General features: G+C 31.9%; 1 long non-coding RNA gene, 1 other non-coding gene and 1 pseudogene across 2 annotated transcripts; 2 read left to right on the top strand and 1 right to left on the bottom strand.

Moving 5' to 3' along the window:
• Nucleotides 1-1,574: 1,574 nt before the first annotated feature.
• LOC107928147 (uncharacterized) lies at nucleotides 1,575-5,300 on the top strand. Its single transcript, XR_001692562.2, has 2 exons — nucleotides 1,575-1,864; nucleotides 3,398-5,300. It is a non-coding gene; the product is annotated as an uncharacterized lncRNA (long non-coding RNA).
• Nucleotides 5,301-8,692: 3,392 nt separating this feature from the next.
• Nucleotides 8,693-8,764, top strand: TRNAM-CAU (transfer RNA methionine (anticodon CAU)). The gene has a single exon. It is a non-coding gene; the product is annotated as a tRNA-Met (tRNA).
• A 909-nt stretch (nucleotides 8,765-9,673) lies between these two features.
• On the bottom strand, nucleotides 9,674-10,550 carry LOC107928134 (NDR1/HIN1-like protein 3; annotated as a pseudogene).
• Between the last annotated feature and the right edge of the window lie 12,834 nt (nucleotides 10,551-23,384).

Raw genomic sequence — 23,384 nt, 5'->3', positions numbered from 1 at the left:
AATGTTTAAAATTCATAAAAAAAACTATAAAATTGCAATGTATATTATAAAAATTAATAGAAATGAAAAACGTAACATACTATAAAATTAAAAATATATATTTTGAAACTATAAAATTATTTAAAATGTTTTAAAAAATATTAAAAATCACAAAAATTTTATTGAAAAAATTATAAAACAAATTTAACGCTTAATTTAAATTCTAAACTTAACTTGATTTGACCCATAAATGCTTTCATATTGTGGGGTCGGGCCTTGATAAACTTTTAGGCATGTTTGATAGGCCCGAGCTTTGGCTAAAAAATGGGCTTAAAATTTTGTTCAAGCCCAACTTAAATAAAAATGTTAAAACCTGAGCTCGACCTGACCGTATTAAATTTTTTTATATAATTTTAAAAAAATATATTATACATCAAAAACACTAAAAACATTAAAATAAATATTTCCCGAAAAATTGAAAATAATTTTTTTTTAAATTATACTTAAATAGCACTAATATAGGTGGAACTTAACAAGCAAATGTCTCTAAAACATAGTAAAATTAACAATAAAATAAGAGTTATTCAATATTCAAACAATAACAACAAAATAGTAGCAACACAATAGTAAATGATAGTAAAACAGTGAGAAAACAATAAAAAAACAACAAGAAAACAACAGACTTTTTTTCTTTTTGCAAATTTGGGCTGGGTCCGGGCCAAAAAATCTTATTTGAGGCTCGACCCATTTTCTAATTAAACTTTATTTTTTTGCTGAAACCTATTTGTAGGTCTATATTTTTTTCAAACTCTCCCATTTTTCGAGTAGAACTTCGAACCAGTCCGAATAACCAATTAACAGGTCTGCTTACCGGTTAGCAACATTTGGTTTAATGCCAACATAATAGAAGACCAAACTGAGATGAAAACTTTGTTACTTTCCAAGAGGCTTCTTCCAAACTGCATTGGGATTGACACCTTGCAGCCAATATTTTTATGTCTTGATCACAGATTTTTTTTGTCACATACCTTAAGTTATCCTAATTCAATCAAATTATTAGATATAACATCTATGTAGAAAAACTTTGGGTTTTATATTTGTCTTTAAATTTTTTTTTAATTTACTAAATATTTTTATATTTTTATAATGCATTATAATATTTTGTAATTTTTAATAGCTTTTATAGTTTTAAATATTTTTATAGTTTGTTATGCTTTCATAATTCTTAAATAATTTTTTATTATTTTTAGTAATTTTTATATTTTTATAATTTTTAAAAATTCTAAAAATTTTAAGTTTTTTTTAGCTTTTATATATATTTTTAATATTTTTATGTTTTTTAATTTAAAGAGAATTTACCAATTTTTGCCAGGTGACAAAATCTTGACATGACACGTGGTGAATGTAGCGACGGTCAAGGGCTTACATTGAAGTTGGTTTATTTATTTATTTACTTCCTTTCATATGATTGTAGTATTACGATTCTTAATCATTGTTTTTTGATACAATGCTTAGAACTATCCATAGTATCGACCCTCCTCAACCTTTTATACTGACAACAAGGCCGATGTCAATTGAACTAAGGCCCTGTTCTCCTTTGCTTTTTAGAAGGACTTTTGCAATAAAAAGTCTTTTTCTCTTAAAAGGAAGGAAGAACGACCTCCATTTCAGAAAAAATTTCTCCATCAGAAAAGTCCTTTTCTCCAGACGAAGAAGTTAAAAATTTCTCCTTTTCTTTAGCTTGAAGTGCTTTTGGCTGATAATTGATCTTTTTAACCTGGTTAAACGTTCTTTCCTCTGCTATTGGTTTTTTGGAGCTGTATACCCTTTTTTTTCACATTTTCGCTTTCAAAGCTCTTTCCTGTTCTTTGCTCCTCTTTCGCAGGTGAGTTTCTTTTCTTCTTCTTCTCTTTATTTATTCATTATGCTTTGTTTTTAGTTGCTTTTTAGTTCCTCATCCACAGGTAAACTCTTCCAACAGAAAAAAAAAAGAGGGAAAATTCTGGCTTTTGTGCCTCTTTTGCTTCATTGTTATAAAATACTCTTAAGGATGATACCTAGGTTGGACATAAATTGCTTCAAATATGTGAGTTTATGACCATTTATCTGCCTCATCTGTGAATTAGATTCTGTTACGATAGTAAATGGTTGAGGAATGTGTTTATGGAAGAACTGGAATAAAGGTCCTAAACAGGCATATTATGCGTAGGGTAGCAGCTTCTTAATTTCCTCTGCTCATCTATGATCTTATTAAGAGTTTCAAGCTGTTGATACTTAAGCTGGTATTTCTTGAGACAAATGATTTCAACTATGGCTATTTTTAGCAGTTTACCCGGCATTTTTTCTTCCTCTAGGATATGTGTAGCTTTGACATTTATACTCGTATACCATATGTGCTACTGGCTCAAATTCCATAGACTTTGAGGTACCCTTTCAAGCTTGTTGTACCCACTTGCTTTTATTTACCCTGAACTCTTCATGGTGTTGTTACTTAACAGCACTCAAAGTCTGCATTGTATTCTCCTCAATCGGAAAACTAATTGACTATCTAGCCCTCCTAAAATTAGATTTGTAAGTTGAGAACACCAGGGGATATAGCCCTGTCTGGTTTATCAGGCCATAGTTTTTTGATGTTAGTTGATGATAGTTCCAAGTGCCGCAACCTGGCACACAAAACCTGCAGACACAACCCTCATTGCCTGAATTATGCATGTTTGTGATGATAAATACATACACTCATTAATGAATGCTAAAGAATTTGTTATTAATGTGATTGATAAACTTCAAGTTCAACTAATAGAAACAAAACAATTTGAATTATCCTTAAAAACAATTATATAATTAGTGGTCAGACTTTTTTTTTTCTCAAGATTAAGGAATTATCTTTTCTTAAGGAATAAAATTCTTATTTCACTGCTCAAAGAATTCTAGAAATTGACATGGAGAATTACACAAATTTCAAAAGGCTAATTCTAAATGTGATTTCTATTAGAACCTTGGCTGTAAAGCTTACAATGTTACAAAAAATTGTAAGGTGATAATTTCATCAAGGCCGATGATGTACTGCATAAACAACCTCTAGTCTTCGTTACCATTTATGCTTTACTATTATTTATTACATTTTTGCATTGTCATATCATACTCTTACAATACTAGTTATAACATGCAATTAGAACAGTCTTTAACATAAGACATTTCTAGTTTCTTTATGTAGAAATTATGTTTCTTATTCTATTATCTAATTTAAATTTTCACCCAAATAAATTAAAAAGTTAAAGCACTAAGCAAAAGAGAAGGGACTAACCTTATGGTTGAAAAAGGGTGTCTTTTCTCTGCCAACTACCTCTATCTCCTCTTGCTCCCTTTTAGATGTCATTGCATACATCTTTCAACTCTCAATTCATTGTTTTTCTCTTAGATGAGTGGACATCCTTGAGTTTTGTACCATTGATCTGGTTTTCTGGACAGCATTGAGACAACCATGAAGCTAATTACACCTGTGGCTCATTCTTTTTATGACGTGAATTATATTACCGTTATAATCATAGCACAATTTGATGATAATGAGGCTTATATGCCCAAATAAATTGCCAACAATAATTACTTTGCAGGTCTTATGTTATTCCTCTGGGTATTTTAAATTAAATTTACAAATACATTAGGCACAGTTACTTTGGAGTTGATGCCTGGAAAGCTTACATATCTCACAAGGAAAGTAGCACAAGTATGTTTAAATGGAATCTGGACTATATAGGAGGCTCTCCTATCCCTCACAGTCCTTGAAGAAGTTTTGATGCAATCGATCGTAATGTGTCTGTTAATCGTCAGTTAAGGAGCTTCTTCTAATATCAAAATTCAGATGTGATGTGAAGATGGTTACAACATAAAAATAAAATGCTAATATTATCGAGTATAATTTTTTTTTAATTTATAAGGTTAAAAGAACCTCCTAATGTATCATTCTTTATTGTTTTTTTTAAAAAAAGAGTAGAGAATTCAATCATTCACATTCATCATTACGTAGTGTGATTGAATGAACTTTTGGTGTTTTGAAAAAAATGAGTCATTTTAAGGGATATGTGTAATCACTGAATTTAATCCGGGAATAATTGTGTTTAAAAAAAATACATTTTGACCCTTAAACTTTTCTAAAACTATATTTTGACCCCTAAACTTTTTCAAAATTACATTTCAACCCCAAAACATTTTGAAATTACATTTTGACACTTGAACTTTTTTGAAATTATATTTTGACTCCTAAACTTTATAAAAATTACGTTTTGACCCCAAAAGTTTTGCTGCCATTACATTTTGGTCCCGCTGGCAGCAATCAGCGCAATTTGCGCTTGCAACGGCGGCGGCCGGCGTAGCCCTCCCTAGCCACCTACAAAAAAAGAAGAGAAAACATCAAAATAAAAAGGGTTTTTCAACCCCTAAAAATGAGCAGCCAAGAAAGGAGAAGCAAAAAAAAAAGATTTTTTGAGAGAAAAATTTAAAAAAAACAGCAACCCCACCGCCGGCTGTCGCACCATCACCACGACACCACCGTCACCGCCATCCCAACGCTTAGCAAAACAAACCAAGAAGCAAAGAAACAACAAAAAAGAAAAAAAGAGAAAAGAAAGAAAAAGAGCAAAGAAGAAAAAAGAAAAGGGGGAAAGGGGAGACCACCGTGCTCGCCGCCGCCAGCCGCCGCTGGACAGCAGGTCATCGTCGACGAGAGCAGAGGAAGAGGAGGGGTGAACGGAGAAGGAAGAAAAGGAAGAAGAAGAAACGAAGAAAAAAGAAGAAAGAAAGAAGAAAAAAATTAAAATCGGGCCGACTCGACCCGAATCCGGCCCGAACCGACTGACCCGTGACCCGACCTGGCAGCAATTAGCAGGCCCAACCGTAGCAGATCAGCCCAAAAAAACAGCAGCAGCAAAAAAAGCAGCACTAAAAAAACAGCAGGCCTGTCCAAGCCCAGCAGCTCAGGCCCAGGCAGCAGGCCATTTCAGCGCAGGCCCAGCAGCATAGCAGCAGCCCCCTCAGGCCCAGCGACGCGGCCCAGCAAGCCCAAGTCCCACAGGCCAGCCCAGTAGAAAAAAAGAAGAAAAAAAGGAAAAAAAAAAGAGAAAAGAGAAAAAGAAAAAAAAGATTCAATTTGCGTAACCCGTTCGACGAAGTTAATGTTTCGGGATCTTTTCGGTAATTTTGTTTATTTCATTTTTAATTTAATACTCGTGTTTTTATGCTATTTCGTTTTAACATTATTAGTACTTCATGCATTTTATATTTTTTTATTTATATTTTTAATTTAATTCAATTTTAATTTTACTTTATTTTAAATAATTTTAATAAATAAGGCAACGAATCGATTTAACATAAAATCGTTGATTTCATCGCTACGTTGGGTGAATATCACCGGTTTGCGTTAAACTCGATACGCACTTTTGAAAATAAAAAATATTCAAAAAATTTTCGTGTTTTCGAAAAAAAATTCCCGTGTTTCGAAATTTTCGTGTCTTCAAAAATTTTTCTCGTGTTTCAAAAAATATTCGTGTTTTCAAAAATAATGCAACGAATCGATTTGACACTAATTCGTTGATTTCATTGCTATGTTGAGTGAATATCACCGATTCGTGTTAAATACGATACGTGCTTAATAAAAATCAGAAAATTTTTCGTGTTTTCAAAAATTCCCGTGTTTCAAAAATTTTCATGTTTTCAAAAAAATTCCCGTATTTTCAAAAAATTCCAATTTTCAAAATTTTTTGTGTTTTCAGAAAATTCCCGTGTTTCAAAAATCTTCGTGTTTTCAAAAACTCCGGTGTTTCAAAATTTTCATGTTTTCAAAAAATTCCCGTGTTTTCAAAAATTTTTGTGTTTTCAAAAATTTTCGTGTTTCAAAAATCATCCTATTTTCAAAAATTCAGGTGTTTCAAAAATTTTCGTGTTTTCAAAAATTTCGATAATAAAAAAAATTCGTGTTTTCTAAAAACTTTCGTGTTTCAAAAATTTTCGTGTTCTCAAAAATTCCGATGATCAAAAATTTTTTCGTGTTTTCTAAAAACTTCAGTGTTTCAAAAATTTTTGTGTTTTCAAAAATTTTCGTGTTTTCAAAAATTCTCGTATTTCACAAATTTTCGCGTTTCAAAAAAATCGTGTTTTCAAAAAAAAATTATCGTGTTTCAAAATTGTCGTGTTTTCAAAAATTTTTGTGTTTTTAAGAATTTTCGTGTCTCTAAAATTCTCGTGTTTTAAAATTTTTTCGTGTTTTGAAAAAAATAATTGTCTCAAAAATTTTCATGTTTAAAAAAAATTTGTATTTTCATTGAATCGCGATTAACTATTAAATTGAACTTGTATTTTTGAAAATTAAGACAACGCGGTTTAACGAGATACCAATTTTGGGCGTCGCGAGAGTGCTAATACCTTCCTCGCGCGTAACCGACTCTCGAACTCTAATTTTCTCTGGATTTTCACATAGACCTAAAATCACTTCTTTTTTAGAAAAATTTAAAAATAATTTTTTCTTCTAAAAAGAGAATTTATTAGGTGTCCGATCACACCTAGAAAAAAGTTCGGTGGCGACTCCTTTTTCAAATAAAATCGAGATTCTGTTTTCAAATTTTCAATAATTACTTCGACTAGCACCCGTGCTAAAATTTTTAGGTCGCTACAATATGCCAAGTTATAGCTTTGAAAAGCAAACGATGATCGTTGTTGCTACAATGACGATACACAATTTTATCCGAAAATATGTCGGTCGAAATGATGCAGATTTTATGGAATACGAAGATATTAACTGGGTATATGAGAATATTATTGATTCAGAAAATGCGCATGGTCGAGAAAGTGATGATGACGACGACGACGATGATGATAGTGATGATGACGGTGAATCAAACAATTCAAGTGGTTTTAAAATGGAATTAACAAGAGATGCTATAACTTCTAGTTTAATGAATTCACTTTAAATTATAAATGCTATTGTAAAATTTTTAGTATTTATATTTGGTATATAAATATTATCCCTTTTTAAAACTTTAATCCAAATATATGTAATATTTTAATTTATTAGGTTTATGTTTTCTATGTTATGTTAATACATAATATGAGCTATATATCCAAATACATTTTAAAATAAAATAATACAAATGTGTTAAAAGCATTAATTAAAAATAAAAATAATTTTTATAATAATACAATTGTGTCAATATGTAATTAAAAATATTTAATTTTTATATTTAAATATTTAAATATAGTTTATATATTCTAATTAAATTTAATAAATAATTAATATTAATTACTTAGAAATATTTAAAATTAATATTATATATTAAAATATTAACAATAAGTTAAAATAAATTATTTTTTATATTTTTGCTAAAATATCATAATATTAACTAATTTTAACATTATTTAAATACATATTTGTTACTTTATAATATCATGTCTAAAATGGACATTTTATTCTTCAAAAGCACTTTTTGACAGCAATACCAAACACTCAAAATTTTTCAAAAGCACTTCTCAGAAGCACTTTTCCGCAGCAATTTTCAAAAGCACTTTTCAAAAAAAATGAAAAACTGACCCTAAAACTCCATCGACACACTAAAGTTGGTTTTTTTGAGGATTTATTTGGTTGCTTATATTTGATTAAAGGCTCAATTCTGTATTGTTTTTTAACAAGTATAATTTAGAGTACTTAATCTATTAAATGAAATAATCATCAATAAACTTCATAGATACAATTCATCATTCAATAAATTCAAACTCAACAAGCAACGAAAAAAACATTACATACAATAAACAACGAAATCGTTTCATGCAAAGCATATAACAATCTAACATTAATTAAATCCAAAATTATGTCTCTATGGGTATATCACATTCTTGGCATTACAAACCAAATGCATTGATATAGGCTTTTTTACATTATTAATAATAAATAAATAAATACATATTAATGAAATTAGGTAAAATGTATCGTGACTATTTGGTGCCGCCTGAACAATCGGCGACACCGAACTGAAATGTGATGGCCTAAAATGCGACACTGATCTCATGCGGCACCAAAGTTCAAAAGCGTAAATTGTTTCATAAGCCCTTCTTGTTTATTATTTCTTTTTATTTCCCTTCAACACAAAAAATAGAGAGACCTCTTACCAATTAGTCCAAAATATTTATTTTACTAAAAAGTATTTTGTAAAAAAGTTGATTCCAACTGGAAATAAATTTTATTTATTTTACAAAAAAAATTATTCAAATAATTTTTTTTGTAAAATTATTTTTTGAAAAATTATTCGAATTGGAATAAAATAATTTGAAAAAAAAATTCGAAAAATAAATAAAATTTATTTCTAGTTGAAATTAGTTTTTTTACTAATATACTTTTTAGTAAAAAAATTTTTTTAGACTGTATCGTAATAGGCCTCTCTATTTTTAGTGTTGAAGGGAAATAAAAGAAAATAAATAAAAAAGGCCTATAAGCAATTTACCCTTTTGAAATTCGGTATTTATTTATTTATTTTATATTATTAATGTAAAAAAGCTTAGTAAAGATCAAAATTTATAAAAAATAATAGGAATGGAACCTAAACTTTTGTGTTTTGATTAATTATGGAAATGAGGGTACTACTTGATATGGGATTCATTCTCATGATCCAAACCATTTTCTATTTTAATTCTAGCTTCTAATATTAGATTTATTTCACTTAATAAACAACTAATCAGAGTGGCGCAGCGGAAGCGTGGTGGGCCCATAACCCACAGGTCCCAGGATCGAAACCTGGCTCTGATAATTATTTTGTAATTTTCGTTTTTGGTTGATGTGGTTGTTTGGGCCGAGTGCAAGTACAATGGTTTTCTATTGCTATGTCGTGACATGTGGGCTATGTGTTTTGGGCCGACAGCAATGGTTCCTCTTTTTTTTTTTTACTCAATTTCTTTCTTTTTTAACAACTAAAAATAGAAGCTATTCAATTAAAAATGAATAAATAATATAAGGAAATAAGAATTACCCAATTAACAATTACTGAAAAAGAACATCATTCACAAAAAAAAAAAGGTGAAATTGGAGCCTGTTCCTTAACAACACAATCGACTCTTATATACCTTATCTCTCACTGCTCTACTTATACTATGCCCCATATGTTCCATAGCAAGAACAAGTAGTGGATCCCTTGATAGATTCCACGAAATGGGTCAAACTCTTATGATGGTAAGCCAACTTCTGATTGAAAGAGTCTTAAATGAAGTTTTAGCAAGAACGATCATACATTTTCTGGAGATCTAATGATATGTTGTCGGTTATATTTATGAGTAACAAAACTTACTTATTTGTAGCCATGAAGCAAGGCATAATTTCCTTCTCTGGATGACTACTAAGCTTACCTGAGTCAAAGTTTCTCCAGAAACAAGCTGCCAACAACTGTTTTCAATTATAACCCCACATTTATTTTCTAATACCATATGCTGTGATTACGAACGCCATTAGACATTTACAATAGTTGAAATGATCATCTACTTGTATTCTTAAATTGGAAGAAATAAGCATCCCTTCACCAATACAAAATTGAATGTCATAATCAAACAGGAAAACCAAAACCAACGTTACTAAAAAAGAATCATTATTATTTATTCAACAAACCTAACCCAAGAACACAAAAATACTCAAATACATAATAATAATAATAAAAAACAGGGTCCATCGCCAAAAATCAACATATATTCACATACCTATAGCAAAAACAAGAACAAAATGTATACATCCCTGAATGAAGATAGAATCACAGACTGGACCAAAGCATGAATCAGATTCATACTAGAAATCCAAATCACATCTAGTGGTTTTAAACGTACCACCGAAGCTACCATTCCCAGTGTTCAAAGGAACCTTCAAATCACATGAAATTCTAGGCTTAAACCTACCAGTTTTGACCCTCCCAAGCTTAAACCTAATCCTCAAATACAACTTCACATCGATATCATAAACCCCATTAACCCTGTCTTCATTAAACTCCGATGTCTCATCAGCACCAAGTCTAACAAATTGCTGCCCTACGAAAACAGGGTTTAAGTAACTAGTGTTCTTATGTCCTTGATAAAACGGGGTCAACGTTTCGGTATCAAGTCTTTGATCCTCGTAGTAGGCTCGAGCCTCGATACGATCGTAGTATATGCCGATCCTACGGTTGGGATTACGTATTGTCATGTTAAGTGAGTGTTGAAGTGAGGTTGAATTGGGTGAGTTGGACGTCGGTGACATGGAACTTGACCTTGTTGGGACGGAAGATGAGCCAAAAGATGAAAACGGCTAGGCCGATGATGACGATGGCGGTGATGATGATGTTGAAGAGGCATTTGAGGAGACAGCAGCCACAGCCACAGCCGGAGCCACGGCCGGGACGGTGGTAGGTTCTTGTAGGTGGTGGGATTGAAGGGCCGTAGTAGGCACCATTAAGGTGAGCTTGTTTGTCAGACATGGAAAAAGAAAAACAAGGACAACAACCCAACAATAGAGGGAACTTGTTTGGTTTGGAGAATGAATTAATGAAAGAATAAGATAGGATGGAGAAGAAGAAAAAGAAGCGTATATATATAGGGAATTAGTGAGGTGGTGGCCGCGTACGTCGTCAAATTAACGCGGTTGCTTTGGGCATTTGCTTCTCCATATGGTGGAAATGTACCTAGCAGCTTGTCTTCATTCATATTATTTTCTTATTTTCTTTTTGCCGCCTTATTATTTTCTTATCTTATAATTATATTTTTAAAGTATTATATTTGTACTTAGTGTCTGTACGTTTGACATTTTTTTCTAATGTCAAATATGTGTTTTTTATATAATTTGGTATTTATATTTGACAAAAATTATATATTTTGATAACTACGAATATTATTAATTTTAATTTTTTTATAATTTTGTTAATAGAATAAATTTAGCGTTAATTATAAATTTGTTTAATTTTACTTTTAATTTGTCAAATATAGTCCAATTAACGTGATTTAATTCAGGTTTTAGAGTTAATTTTGTGAAAGTTAATTGCTAATATTAATTATTAGCTAATTATAAATTTTCATCAACTTAATCCTAAAACCTGAATTAAGCACTAAAAAGTTAACACAATTACTTTTGGGTTCCAAAATATATAGGTTTTTTCAAATATAGATATTATATTGGACAAAAAATAACATAGGTACCACGTTAGAAAATAAAATCAAACTCAAATACTAAATAATATATTAAACCTAAAAAAGGTGAAATATTTTTATCATTTCAAATTGAAATTTTGGATTCAAAACACCATAATGTTCTAGGTGTTTATCATTTCAACTAAGAATTTTATTTAATCCTTAAATTAATTTTTTATAAATATTTTTGTTATATAAATATTTTACCCGCATCATAAGTGTGTGATAATTTAGTATATATAAATGACTTTGGCTTTCAAGAAAAAATGTATTACCTACTTATACTAATATAATTTTTTTATTGACTTAGTAGTACAAATTAACCAAACATAATTTAATTGTGAAAATTTTAAAAATTATTATTTTTAAAAATAATAAATATTATTTACGTATACCATGGCTTAAACTTAAATAAATAAAAAACCACTATTCTAACTCAATGGTAGCATTTATAATCTTATAAATAAATATATCTATTTTGCATAAAAAAAATTTCACCTCATTTAATTTAATATATATATAGATATAAATTCAATATTCATTCTTTAATTATTCCTCTTGTATCATGTAGATTGTTGCTTTCAAAGTTACTAATCTACCCAAGGTTTTATGAGATAAGAAAATGGAGAAGTGATTGTATGAAATTGTGATTCCACGTCATTTCTATTCTTTTCTAATATGATAAAGATAAATTAGATTTTTCCTCTTGATATTCAGCTTTTTCCTCTTGAAAAAAATTCAAATCCAACTAAAAATGTTAAATATCTGGAGAAAAAAATATGATTTATCATTCTTCTATTGAAAAGGGATAAAGTTGATGTGGAATTACAGTTTCAAATAATCCTTTTTCTAAAAATATGAAGATGCCCAATATCTACTTATTCAATGTTTTTAGCTTATTATGAACTAAAAATGATTTATGTTTAATTTAAAAATACATATTTGATGTACATAATACTATATACACAACAAGGAAATTTAATAATAAAAGCTGCTAGTGATGTAGGTGCTGAGAAGCTTCCAAAGTTTGCTTTCATTGACTTCAATATTGCTTTATTATTGGTTTAGAGGAAGGTAATGTATTGTTGGATTAATATCAAGTTTTGAGAATGATGTGTGACTATTTAGTTTGAATGAATGTCATTATATTATTTTATTAATGTGTTTGAGGATTTGTCTGGATTTTCGAGTTTTATTATGTGCAGTTGTTATGTGTGTGTTTTAGTTCAATTCGTCAGCTTTACTCTAAATTGTAATAGATCTTAGGGTGAGTTTGGATGGGCGATTAGGTGCGGTGCGGTGCGTTTAGCTTACTTTTTGTCTTACGCTACAGTATCTAATCTCACCGCCACCGCTGTTTTTACACTAACCGCAGGTAAACGCACCACCCATCCAAACCCACCCTTAGTCCGTTTGTGTTATAATAATTTGATTTTACTTTATGATTACTCGAACAATTTATTTGTAGCAGTGATTACATTTATATTGAACGTTGATTATATTGTACTTATAACAATTTTTTTAAGAAAAAATATTTTCTTTCATTTATTATATGAACAATTTTATAGATGTGTAAAATTAAAACGCTTCTTCATTTTGTCTCTCCTTTTCTTTTAAATTGAGGATTATTTTTTTCCCTCGTTAATAAACATACAAAATATTAATCTTTGCTCTCATTTTTCTCTAATCAAACAAATTTAAAATTTATTTTCTTTCTAATTGTTCACCTAACACACCTTAAAACATTAAAAAAAATAAAATGTTATGTCACTTTATGACGAAAATGTTAGAAATTTGAGTTGGAAAATTTCAACCAAACCAAAAACCTGTACTTGATAATTCATAAGACTTTAACCATCAATAATATATCTCTAGTTCATGAGTTTTTATAACTGAATAATTAAAATTTTATTAGTATAGAAAATGACAATTCTTATTAAAACACAAGAGTCAAGATTTTCACCTAGTTTTTCTGAAAATAAATCGATAATCAATTCAACCCTTAATCGAAAACAATATTCAATTCAACTAACTTCTATGTAAGCCTCTGCCAAAGTAAACCATGAATTAAGTCTATTTAACACAATTATAGGATGTACCAACAAATTAAACACACAGACAATTATAGGGATTTGGGGTTGAATGTACAATTGTATGGCCCGCGTTTATCTTACCCATATAATTGTTGGTTTATCAACCTCGAGTAAGGCTAATTGTGGTAGACGGCTGACCTAGCCCAATTCATACTTTGTGGTAGAGAGTGAGGGATACGAATTTTAATTTTTATGTATCGTAAAGTAAAATGAATATAAAAAATATCTTAATTTTATAAAAATATATATATATATATAACAGAATATACGACAAAAAAAAATCATCATGCTTAATAATTGACGGTATAATTTATAGGGTTAATGTATTATTTGGGATTTGAATTTGGCAAGTGTTTTCAAATTAAGGTTTGAACTTTTTTTTGTCTAGGTTAGTCCCTGAACTTGACAATCGTTTCCACATTATGACTTGAACTTTTTTTTTGTCTAAGTTAGTTTCTAAACTTGACAATTATTCGCACATTGGGTGTAACACCCTAAAATTATTGCAAATCACGAAATTCCACATCAAATTGACCCTTAATTACATATGATTAAGAAACACACATTAAACGATCTTCCAAGCACCAGGAAAGCACCTCCTCTAAACCGATTTGAAACTTAATACAGGAGCACACAAAACTTATAAGGATTTGATCGAAATCATACCTAAAAGAATCGAAAAGACTAACGTAAAACTTATCATAACTTACACTCACTCGATAAAAGTTGTTGAACAATAATATGAAAGAACAGATGAAACTCTAACGAAGCAATAGTAACCAAAATTCGAGCACAAGGACGGAATGGAACAAAACCAATAGATTTCAAGGCGCTTTAATGGAAAAGAGAAGAACAAATTTTTAAAGGAAAGAATAAACAAAGGAAGAACAGAAAAAAAATGAATTTCAATGACAGAGAGAGAAAAGAAAACTGTCAACCAAAGAGTGGGAGAGAAAGGAAGTTACTAGGAGGAATTTTAAGGATTCAAATTCTCAAAAAATTAAAAAATAAAATAAGATATATAAATAAAATAGATTTAACTAAAATCCTAATATAATGAGTTGAAACCAAAAATGAAAATAATTCCCACTAAGCGCACACGAGGATTTGAACACAAGATCAAAGGGCAAGCTAACAAACACCTTATTACTAAACCAATAAGCTCATTCTTATCTCTCAAACACAAAAGAAAACATAAAAATCTATCGGCAACCAACAACTCACTTGCAAACCTTAATTCTTCCAAGCCCAATTTCGAGGTGTGACTACTCGCCATGACACTTCCGCTGCACAGTCTGATCCCACACACTACAGAACAATACTTACTCTTACAATATTTTACGAACAGTCTTAAAAGACCTAATTTACTTACACACACAATACCACATCTGTAACACCCCTAACCCGTATCCGTTTTCGAATTAGGGTTACAAGGCATTACCAAACAAAACATAGTTCATCACGATCATTTATTACAATTCATGCACAATTTACCATTTATGTCAATTCCTAGATAACCATCCAATAAATTATAAAACATATTCGTACTTTGCCATCACAAAATGTGCCTAAACAACCAATATGCAAGCAATCACTGATACATAATTTAGTTTATGGGAATATATGCATTATAGTAAAAACACATCCATCAACTAAATCGTTACTCAACCAAAACATATAACCAATACACCATACATATATATCACGAAACATACTTCCCAAAATGAGCTTATACTATGACCGAGAATACACAAACATTAACATCATTATCAAGCCATTTCCGCATGGCCACATATATACAGATCAAAATAACCATATCGAAACTAGCCTATACATGTCATAAGTGGAAAGTACAAACTTTTAAAGTACCGAAATAGCTATTGATAGTGTGACGATGTTCCTCGATGATCCCCGAACTCGAGCCAGCTTTCAAAATCTATAAAACAATAAAAAGACACACAAAGTAAGCTTTGAAAGCTTTGTAAGTCATAAGCAATTAATTCAACACGAGAACATATATAATTTAATTTAAAATAGGCCAAAATTTAGCTAATATCATACATTTATAAAATCATTTAACTCATATATTCCAAATTACCATATTAAATCACTTTACTTACCTTATTTTTTTTCAATAAACATATAAACCTCATGCGTACCTGAGCCATTCAACTCAAATTCACATTCGGATTTGTTAAGTACACACAGAAATTATATAAAGCTCATACAATGTCATATCTCGGATATGGTCTTACATGTTAACACATATCGATGCCACTGTCCCAAACAGGGTTTTATACGAATCATATACGATGTCAATGTCCCAGACATGGTCTTACACATTTTCTTACTTCGATGCCAATGTCCCAGACATGGTCTTACACGAAATCACACTTCAGAAGTCCTAATATCATGTCATCAATATCAAATATATTTTCTAAGGTTCATTCAAAGCTATAGACTTCTTAATTAAATCATTTCATGCACGAAACCAGTAATCCAATGCTCAAATCAATTCAACAATATATATTCATGTACGAACCAAATTTGGCAATGTACAACCATATACGAATCAAGTTCAGTAATGTATAATCATATGCAAATTAAATTCAGCAATGTATAACCATATACGAATCAATTTGGCAACTTATATCCATATACAATTCAATTTCAACAATGTATAACCATGTACAAATTAATTTCAACAATATATAATCATATAAAAATCAATTCGGCAACTTATATCCTTATATAATTCAATTTCAACAATGTATAACCATATACAAATTAATTTCAGCAATGTACAACCATATATGAATCAATTCGGCAACTTATATCCATATACAATTCAATTTCAACAATGTATCACCATATACAAATTAATTTCAGCAATGTACAATTATATACAAATCAATTCGGCAACTTATATCCATATACAATTCAATTTCAATAATGTATAACCATGTACAAATTAATTTAAGCAATGTATAATCATATACAAATCAATTCGGCAACTTATATCCATATACAATTCAATTTCAACAATGTATAACCATATACAAATTAATTTCAGCAATGTACAATCATATACAAATCAATTCAGCAACTTATATTCATATGCAAATCAATTTCGACAATGTATAACTATAAACAGTTCGAATTCGGCAATATATATGTAATCACTAAATTTTGTCTGGCTTGATTTCCTGTTTTTTCAAAAAAAAATACATTTTGACCCATAAACTTTTTAAAATTACATTTTGACCCCTAGACTTTTTAAAATTATATTTTGACCCTTAAATTTTTCTAAAATTATATTTTAACCCTAAAATTTTTTAAAATTACATTTTGTCCCACCAACTTTTTGAAATTACATTTTGACCCCTAAATTTTCTCAAAATTATGTTTTGACCCCAGAAGTTTTTCTACGTTTGCAATCTAGTCCTTCTAGATGCCAAATGTGATTTACGCACCTAATCCCCGCGATTTCCGGCCATCAGCCTAGGGTATGGCCTCCCTTCTCCCTAGCAACCTGCCACCTGCAAAAAGAAGCAAAGAAATCAACATAAAAGGGGTTTTAACCCCAAAAATCGAGGACCCCCAATTACCAAAAAAAATTTCAAAAAAAAAGAGAGAGAAAAAGCTTCAAAAAAAGAGAAAAGAGGAGAGAAGGGAGAGGAAGAGAAGGGAAGCGTCGGGAGCACATCACTGGGCAGCAGCAGCGGCGTCGACGGCGGTGGAGGAGGCTAGATCCAAGAGAAGAAGAGGAAAAACAAAAAAGAAAGAAAGAAGAAGAAGAAAAAACAAAAAAAAACAAAAGAAAACAAAAGAAAAAACAAAAAAATGTTGAAAATAGTCGGGTCAGACAGACCCGACCCACTACCCATGACCCGACCCGATTCAGACCCGACCCGCAGCAACCAGCAACCCATCAACGCCCAGGCCCAAGAAGCAGCCCAAAAACAAAAATTTTAAAAAAAGAAGAAGAAGAAGAAGAAGAAACAAAAAGGCCCAAAGTAAAAAAAAGAAGCAGGCCCAACAACAGGCCGTTTTCAGCAAACAGCAGGCCAGGCCTGTCCCGTCGGCCCAGCAGACGTTTGGCCCAATCCTGTCCAGCAGCAGGCCCACGCGCTCAGCCCAGTCCGGAAAAAAGGAAGAAAAAAAGAAAAAAAAAAGATTCAATTTGCGTAACCCGTTCGACGAAGTTCGTGTTTCAGGATCTTTTCGGTAATTTTGTTTTTTTTTCATTTTTAATTTAATACTCGTTTTTTATGCTATTTTGTTTTAACATTATTAGTACTTCATGCATTTTATATTTTTGTATTTATATTTTTAATTTAATTTAATTTTAATTTTACTTTATTTTAAATAATTTTAATAAATAAGGCAACGAATCGATTTAACATGAATCGTTGATTTCATCGCTATGTTGGGTGAATATCACCGGTTTATGTTAAACACAATTCGTCCTTTTAAAAATTGTTAATATTTAAAAAAATTTCGTGTTTTCAAAAAAAATTTCCATGTTTCGAAATTTTCGTGTCTTCAAAATTTTTTTTTCGTATTTCAAAAAAAATATTCGCATTTTCAAAAAAATAAGGCAACGAATCGATTTGACACTAATTCGTTGATTTCATTGCTATGTTGAGTGAATATCATCGGTTTGTGTTAACTACGATACATGCTTAATAAAAAATCGAAAAAATCGTGTTTTTTTTTTAAAATCATGTGTTTCAAAAATTTTCATGATTTCAAAAATGCTCGTGTTTTTAGAAAATTCCATTTTCAAAATTTTTTTGCGTTTTCAAAAAATTCTCGCGTTTCAAAAATCTTCATGTTTTCAAAAATCTTCGTGTTCCCAAAAATTCCGGTGATTTTAAAAAAAAAATCGTGTTTTCTAAAAATTTCCGTGTTTTAAAAAATTTCATGTTTTCAACAATTCTCGTGTTTCACAAATTTTCGTGTTTTAAAAATTTGTATGTTTTAAAAAAAAGTTCTCGTGTTTCAAAAATTGTCTTGTTTTTAAAAATTTTCGTGTTTTTAAAATTTTTGTGTTTCAAAAATTTTCGTGTTTTCAAAAATTTGCGTGTTTTCAACGATTTTCGTGTTTCACAAATTTTCATGTTTTAAAAAAAAATTTATGTTTTTAAAAAAAATTCTTATATTTCAATCGAATCGCGAGTAAATATTAAATTGAACTCGTATTTTTGAAAATAAAGACAACGCGTGTTTAACGAGATACTAATTTTGGGCGTCGCGAGGGTGCTAATACCTTCTGCGCGCGTAACCGACTCCCAAACTCTAACTTTCTCTGGATTTTCACCCAGACCTAAAATTTCCTCTTGTTTAGGAAAATTTAAAAATAAATTTTTCTTCTAAAAAGAGAATTTATTAGGTGTCCGATCACACCTAGAAAAAAGATCAGTGGCGACTCCTTTTTCAAATAAAATCGAGATTCGATTTTCACGTTTTCAATAATTACTTCGACTAGCGCCCATTGCCAAATTTTTAGGTCGCTACAGCTGGCGACTCCACTGGGGACTTTTTTTCGAGAGTCGAGTCTGATGTTAAACACGTGTTGTCAAAATTTTTAAAATTCATTGTTCAAATTAATTTCTAGTCGTGATCCTTGAATTTTATTTTTTAAAAAGTCATGCATCTGCATTCAGTTTTTAAATTAATAATCTTTCTAACTTGTTTTATTTTTCTGTTTTTTTCTCAGCTTTAAGTTTTACGTTTTTTTAGCTTGCTTTTTTAGTAAAAATAAAAAAATAAAAAGGTTTGTGAGTTTCTCCCCACACATCGTGCATTTGCATTCTTGCATAACATGAGCTCTCTACCCGGGCTCCGTCCGTTTAAGTAGAAGTAAACACTACGCCTTCGTGAGTTAACTCGTCCATCGGTACAGGCTAGTGAAATACTCTGGGTTACATATGACTTATGCTTTCGTGAGTTAACTCGTCCCTCCGCATAAGCATAAGTAAATGTAATCCCTCGAATTGTGCTCGCGAGCCTGTGATGGGTTATGACCGAGGCTCCGTACTAACCTTAGTAGGTGACAGTATGGACAATTCGAGTACCTTCCTAGAACCGAAATCGCATATAGTGAACCATACGAGCCACCCGATTAGAGCCATATCGAACCTCTGTCCGTTGGATAGTTACCAAAACAAGTACATGGGAGAAACGCCTCTTACGTTTTATTTTTTTATTTTTTATTTTACATTTATATTTGTTTTTGCAAGAGAATTAGGTCTGTTTAATAAATTGGATCGGGTAGATTATCATGTGGGGTAAGTTTATTTTGTAAAGTATGATGGGGTAAAAACCAAAAAAAAATATATAGGTCGGTTTGTTAGATTTTCCATAGTTTTTCTTTGTTTATATTTGTTGTGATTGCTAACTAAGTTTATTTGTCTTAATTTTATTTTTCATCATGCATCATAGGCATTTCATTAGGAAGGTGTTGATTAGAGATTGGTTGCCAAAAACGGGTTTTGATGGAGGAGTCAATTACGCAAGTAACCAAGAAAAATGCCGTAGTCAGAAACTGGTCTTTGAGGGCTCAGAAAGCAAAATGGACAGTTTAAAGGAAAGATATATCTCTGATCTTTCCAGGAAGGCGTCTTCGAATGCTTGTCAGAATAACCCTGAAGATTTGACTAAGATCTGGAAACAATGAGACTCAGGCACTAGGGGCATCTTCATTGACAAAATATTTTGTAATGGACTCTTTTGATAAATGAAACGCCAAAATATGGGGCTATCTTGAAATCAACACCTAATTCTTGTATATTTATTCATGACTAACATTCACTTGTCATTCATTTATTCATTCATTCATTCATGCATTGCATGTACATATCACCCTAACCATTCATTAAGGCTAGAACCGCATAATCCACAATTGTGACACTACAATTATGGAATCACATCATTCTTATAGAACGCATCTAAGAGCTAGAGCTATGGATGCTGAACTCAACGAGAGTGATACAATTATGGATGTTTCAATGATACACCATTGTCCTCCAGAATATGTTTTGAACAATTGGACTGCTGTGGACCTTTTTGTAGTTTCTAAGTTCTCTCCCGAGTAATGCCCAATGTTACTTCTCCATTATGTTGTGTGTTCCTAAGTGATGGGATTCTTTTGTAAGAGCTTATGTTTTCTCTTTATCATTTCAATGAACATTAATGAAGATGCATTTTGTCATGGTCTTTTCATTTTCATTAGTGTTGTAATTATTCCCGTTTCTCATAGCTTTTTCCTACACATATATCATATCATTCCATAACATTATGTGTGTTGATTACAATACTTTGATCCTTCTCTATAGTTTTTTTTCCCATTCACCTTTCAGGTGCTCAAATATCCATGGTATGAACAATCCCGTTACAAGTCCTGAAATCAATTTCGAAAAGGCTGTTTGTTTAGGAGAATTCGAAGCTGAAGGAAGTGTTGAAGATTGTGTCTTGTCTCCTGACTTACTGAGAATGGTAGAACAATAAGAGAAGAGATTCTACCCCATCAAGAATCTATTGAGACAGTAAACTTGGGAAATGAAGGAAAATAAATAAGAAGTGAAGATTGAAACTTCTATTTCAGAGAGCACCAAACAGAATTTGATCGCCTTACTCCGTGAGTACAAAGATGTACTTGCCTGGTCTTATCAGGACATGCCAGAGTTGAACGAGGATGTAGTGGTCCATAGACTCCCATTAAAACCAGAATGTAAGCCCGTCAGCAGAAGTTAAGAAGGATGAGACCTGAAATGCTGTTAAAGATAAAAGAAGAAGTCAAGAAACAATATGATGCTGGCTTCTTGCAAGTTTCTAAATATTCAAAATTGGTAGCTAATATAGTCCCAGTGCTGAAGAAAGATGGCAAGGTGCGAATGTGCGTGGATTATCGTGATCTGAATCAAGCAAGCCCTAAAGATAACTTTCCTTTACCATACATCGACACTTTGGTAGATAATACGGCAAAGCATTCTCTGTTTTCTTTCATGGATGGTTTCTCGGGTTATAATCAGATTAAGATGGCTCCCGAAGATATAGAGAAAACTACATTCGTTACAATGTGGGGTACGTTCTGCTATAAAGTGATGCCGTTCGGACTAAAGAATGCTGGGGCAACATATATTAGAGTGCCATGGTGACGTTGTTCTATGATATGATACACAAAGAAATAAAAGTTTATGTCGATGATATGATTGCCAAATCTCAGGAAGAAAAAGAGCATGTTGGGAATCTCAAGAAGTTGTTCAAAAGGCTAAGAAAGTTCCAGTTGAAGCTTAACCAGGCCAAATGTACGTTTGGGGCTACCTCTGGAAAATTGCTAGGTTTCATTGTCAGTGAGAGATGTATCAAGGTTGATCCAGACAAGATAAAAGCTATACAAGAACTGCCTCCCCTACGCACACAGAAGGAAGTCAGAGGATTTTTAGAAAGGTTGAATTACATTGCTTGATTCATTTCTCAACTTACCAATCAGTGCGACCCAATTTTTCAACTCCTTCGGAAACATAACCCGGGAGAATGGAACGAGGAGTGACAAGTGGCTTTCGATAAGATAAAACAGTATCTATCTAATCCTCCGGTACTAGTATTGTTGACCCCTAGAAAACCATTAATATTGTACCTGACCGTGTTTAAAAACTCAATGGGTTGCGTACTGAGACAGCATGATGAGTCAGGGAAAAAAGAAAAGGCGATTTACTACCTCAGCAAAAAAATTCACAGAATATGAAGCAAAGCACCCTTCATTTGAAAAATTTTGCTGTGCGTTGATTTGGACGGTTCGAAGGCTCAGACAATACATGTTGTATCATACGACATGGTTAATTTCGAAACTGTACCCAATAAAGTACATGATGGAGTCACCTGCACTCTCAGGGAGAATGGTACGATGGCAGATCCTATTGTCCGAGTATGACATTGTGTATGTGAGCCAAAAGTCGATAAAGGGAAGCGCAATAGCTGACTTCTTGGTAAGTCGAGCGATGGAAGAATACGAGCCTTTGAGATTTGATTTCCCAGATGAAGACTTGATGTGCATTTCAGAAAAAGAGGGTGAGTCATCAAAAGAGAAATCATGGAAGATGAGCTTTGATGGTGCATCGAATGCATTGGGGGCATGGGATCGGAGGAGTCTTAGTGTCACTAGAAGGGGACCATTACCCGCTTACTTCCAGATTGAATTTCTTCTGTACCAATAATATAGCAGAGTATGAGGCTTGCATCATGGGACTTCGTGCAGCTATCAGGAGGAAAATTGAAATTTTAGAGGTACACGGGGACTCGACATTAGTCATTTATCAAATTCGTGGAGATTGGGAAGTAAGAGATCCAAAATTAGTCAGGTTTCACGATCTCATAGCGAAATTGGTCAAAGAATTCAAAGAAGTGACTTTTAACTACTTTCCACGAGAGGAGAACCAATTGGCTGACACGTTGGCCACATTGGCTTCAAAGTTCAAAGCAAACAGAGAAACAGAAATAATGCCTCTCCAAATGAGCATATATGAGGTCATCACACACTGTTTTAGCTTTGAGAAAGAGTCAGATGGAAGACCTGGTTTCATGACATATTGGATTACATTAAGAATCAAAAGTATCCCGAGCAAGCAAATGAGAATGACAAGAGAACAATCAGGAGAATGGCGGCTGGGTTTGTTCTTACGGAGATATCCTTTATAAAAAAGGAAAGGACCAAATGCTCTTGAGATGCGTGGACGCTGTTGAAGCCAAAAGAATACTTGAAGATGTCCACGAAGAAATTTGTGGAACACATTTCAGTGGTTTCACTATGGCCAGACAGATTATGAGACTTGGTTATTACTGGCTGACGATGGAAATTGATTGCATTGGCTACGTGCGAAAGTGCCACAAATGTCAAATTTATGGCGATAAAATTCATGCAGCTCTATCGCCCCTTCATGTCATGACTTCTCCGTGGCCTTTTTCTATGTGGGGCATGGATGTTATAGGGCCAATTTCCCCGAAAGCTTCCAATGGGCATCGATTCATCTTTGTGGTTATAGACTACTTCACAAAATGGGTAGAAGCCACTTCGTTTGCTAATGTGACAAAGGCTGCAGTCTGTAGGTTCTTAAAAAAGAAGATCATATGTCG

The sequence above is a fragment of the Gossypium hirsutum genome, chromosome D01, assembly GCF_007990345.1.
Source record: "Gossypium hirsutum isolate 1008001.06 chromosome D01, Gossypium_hirsutum_v2.1, whole genome shotgun sequence".
In the NCBI taxonomy this organism is placed as follows: Eukaryota; Viridiplantae; Streptophyta; class Magnoliopsida; order Malvales; family Malvaceae; genus Gossypium; species Gossypium hirsutum.
This window is presented reverse-complemented; position numbering and strand designations above follow the sequence as displayed.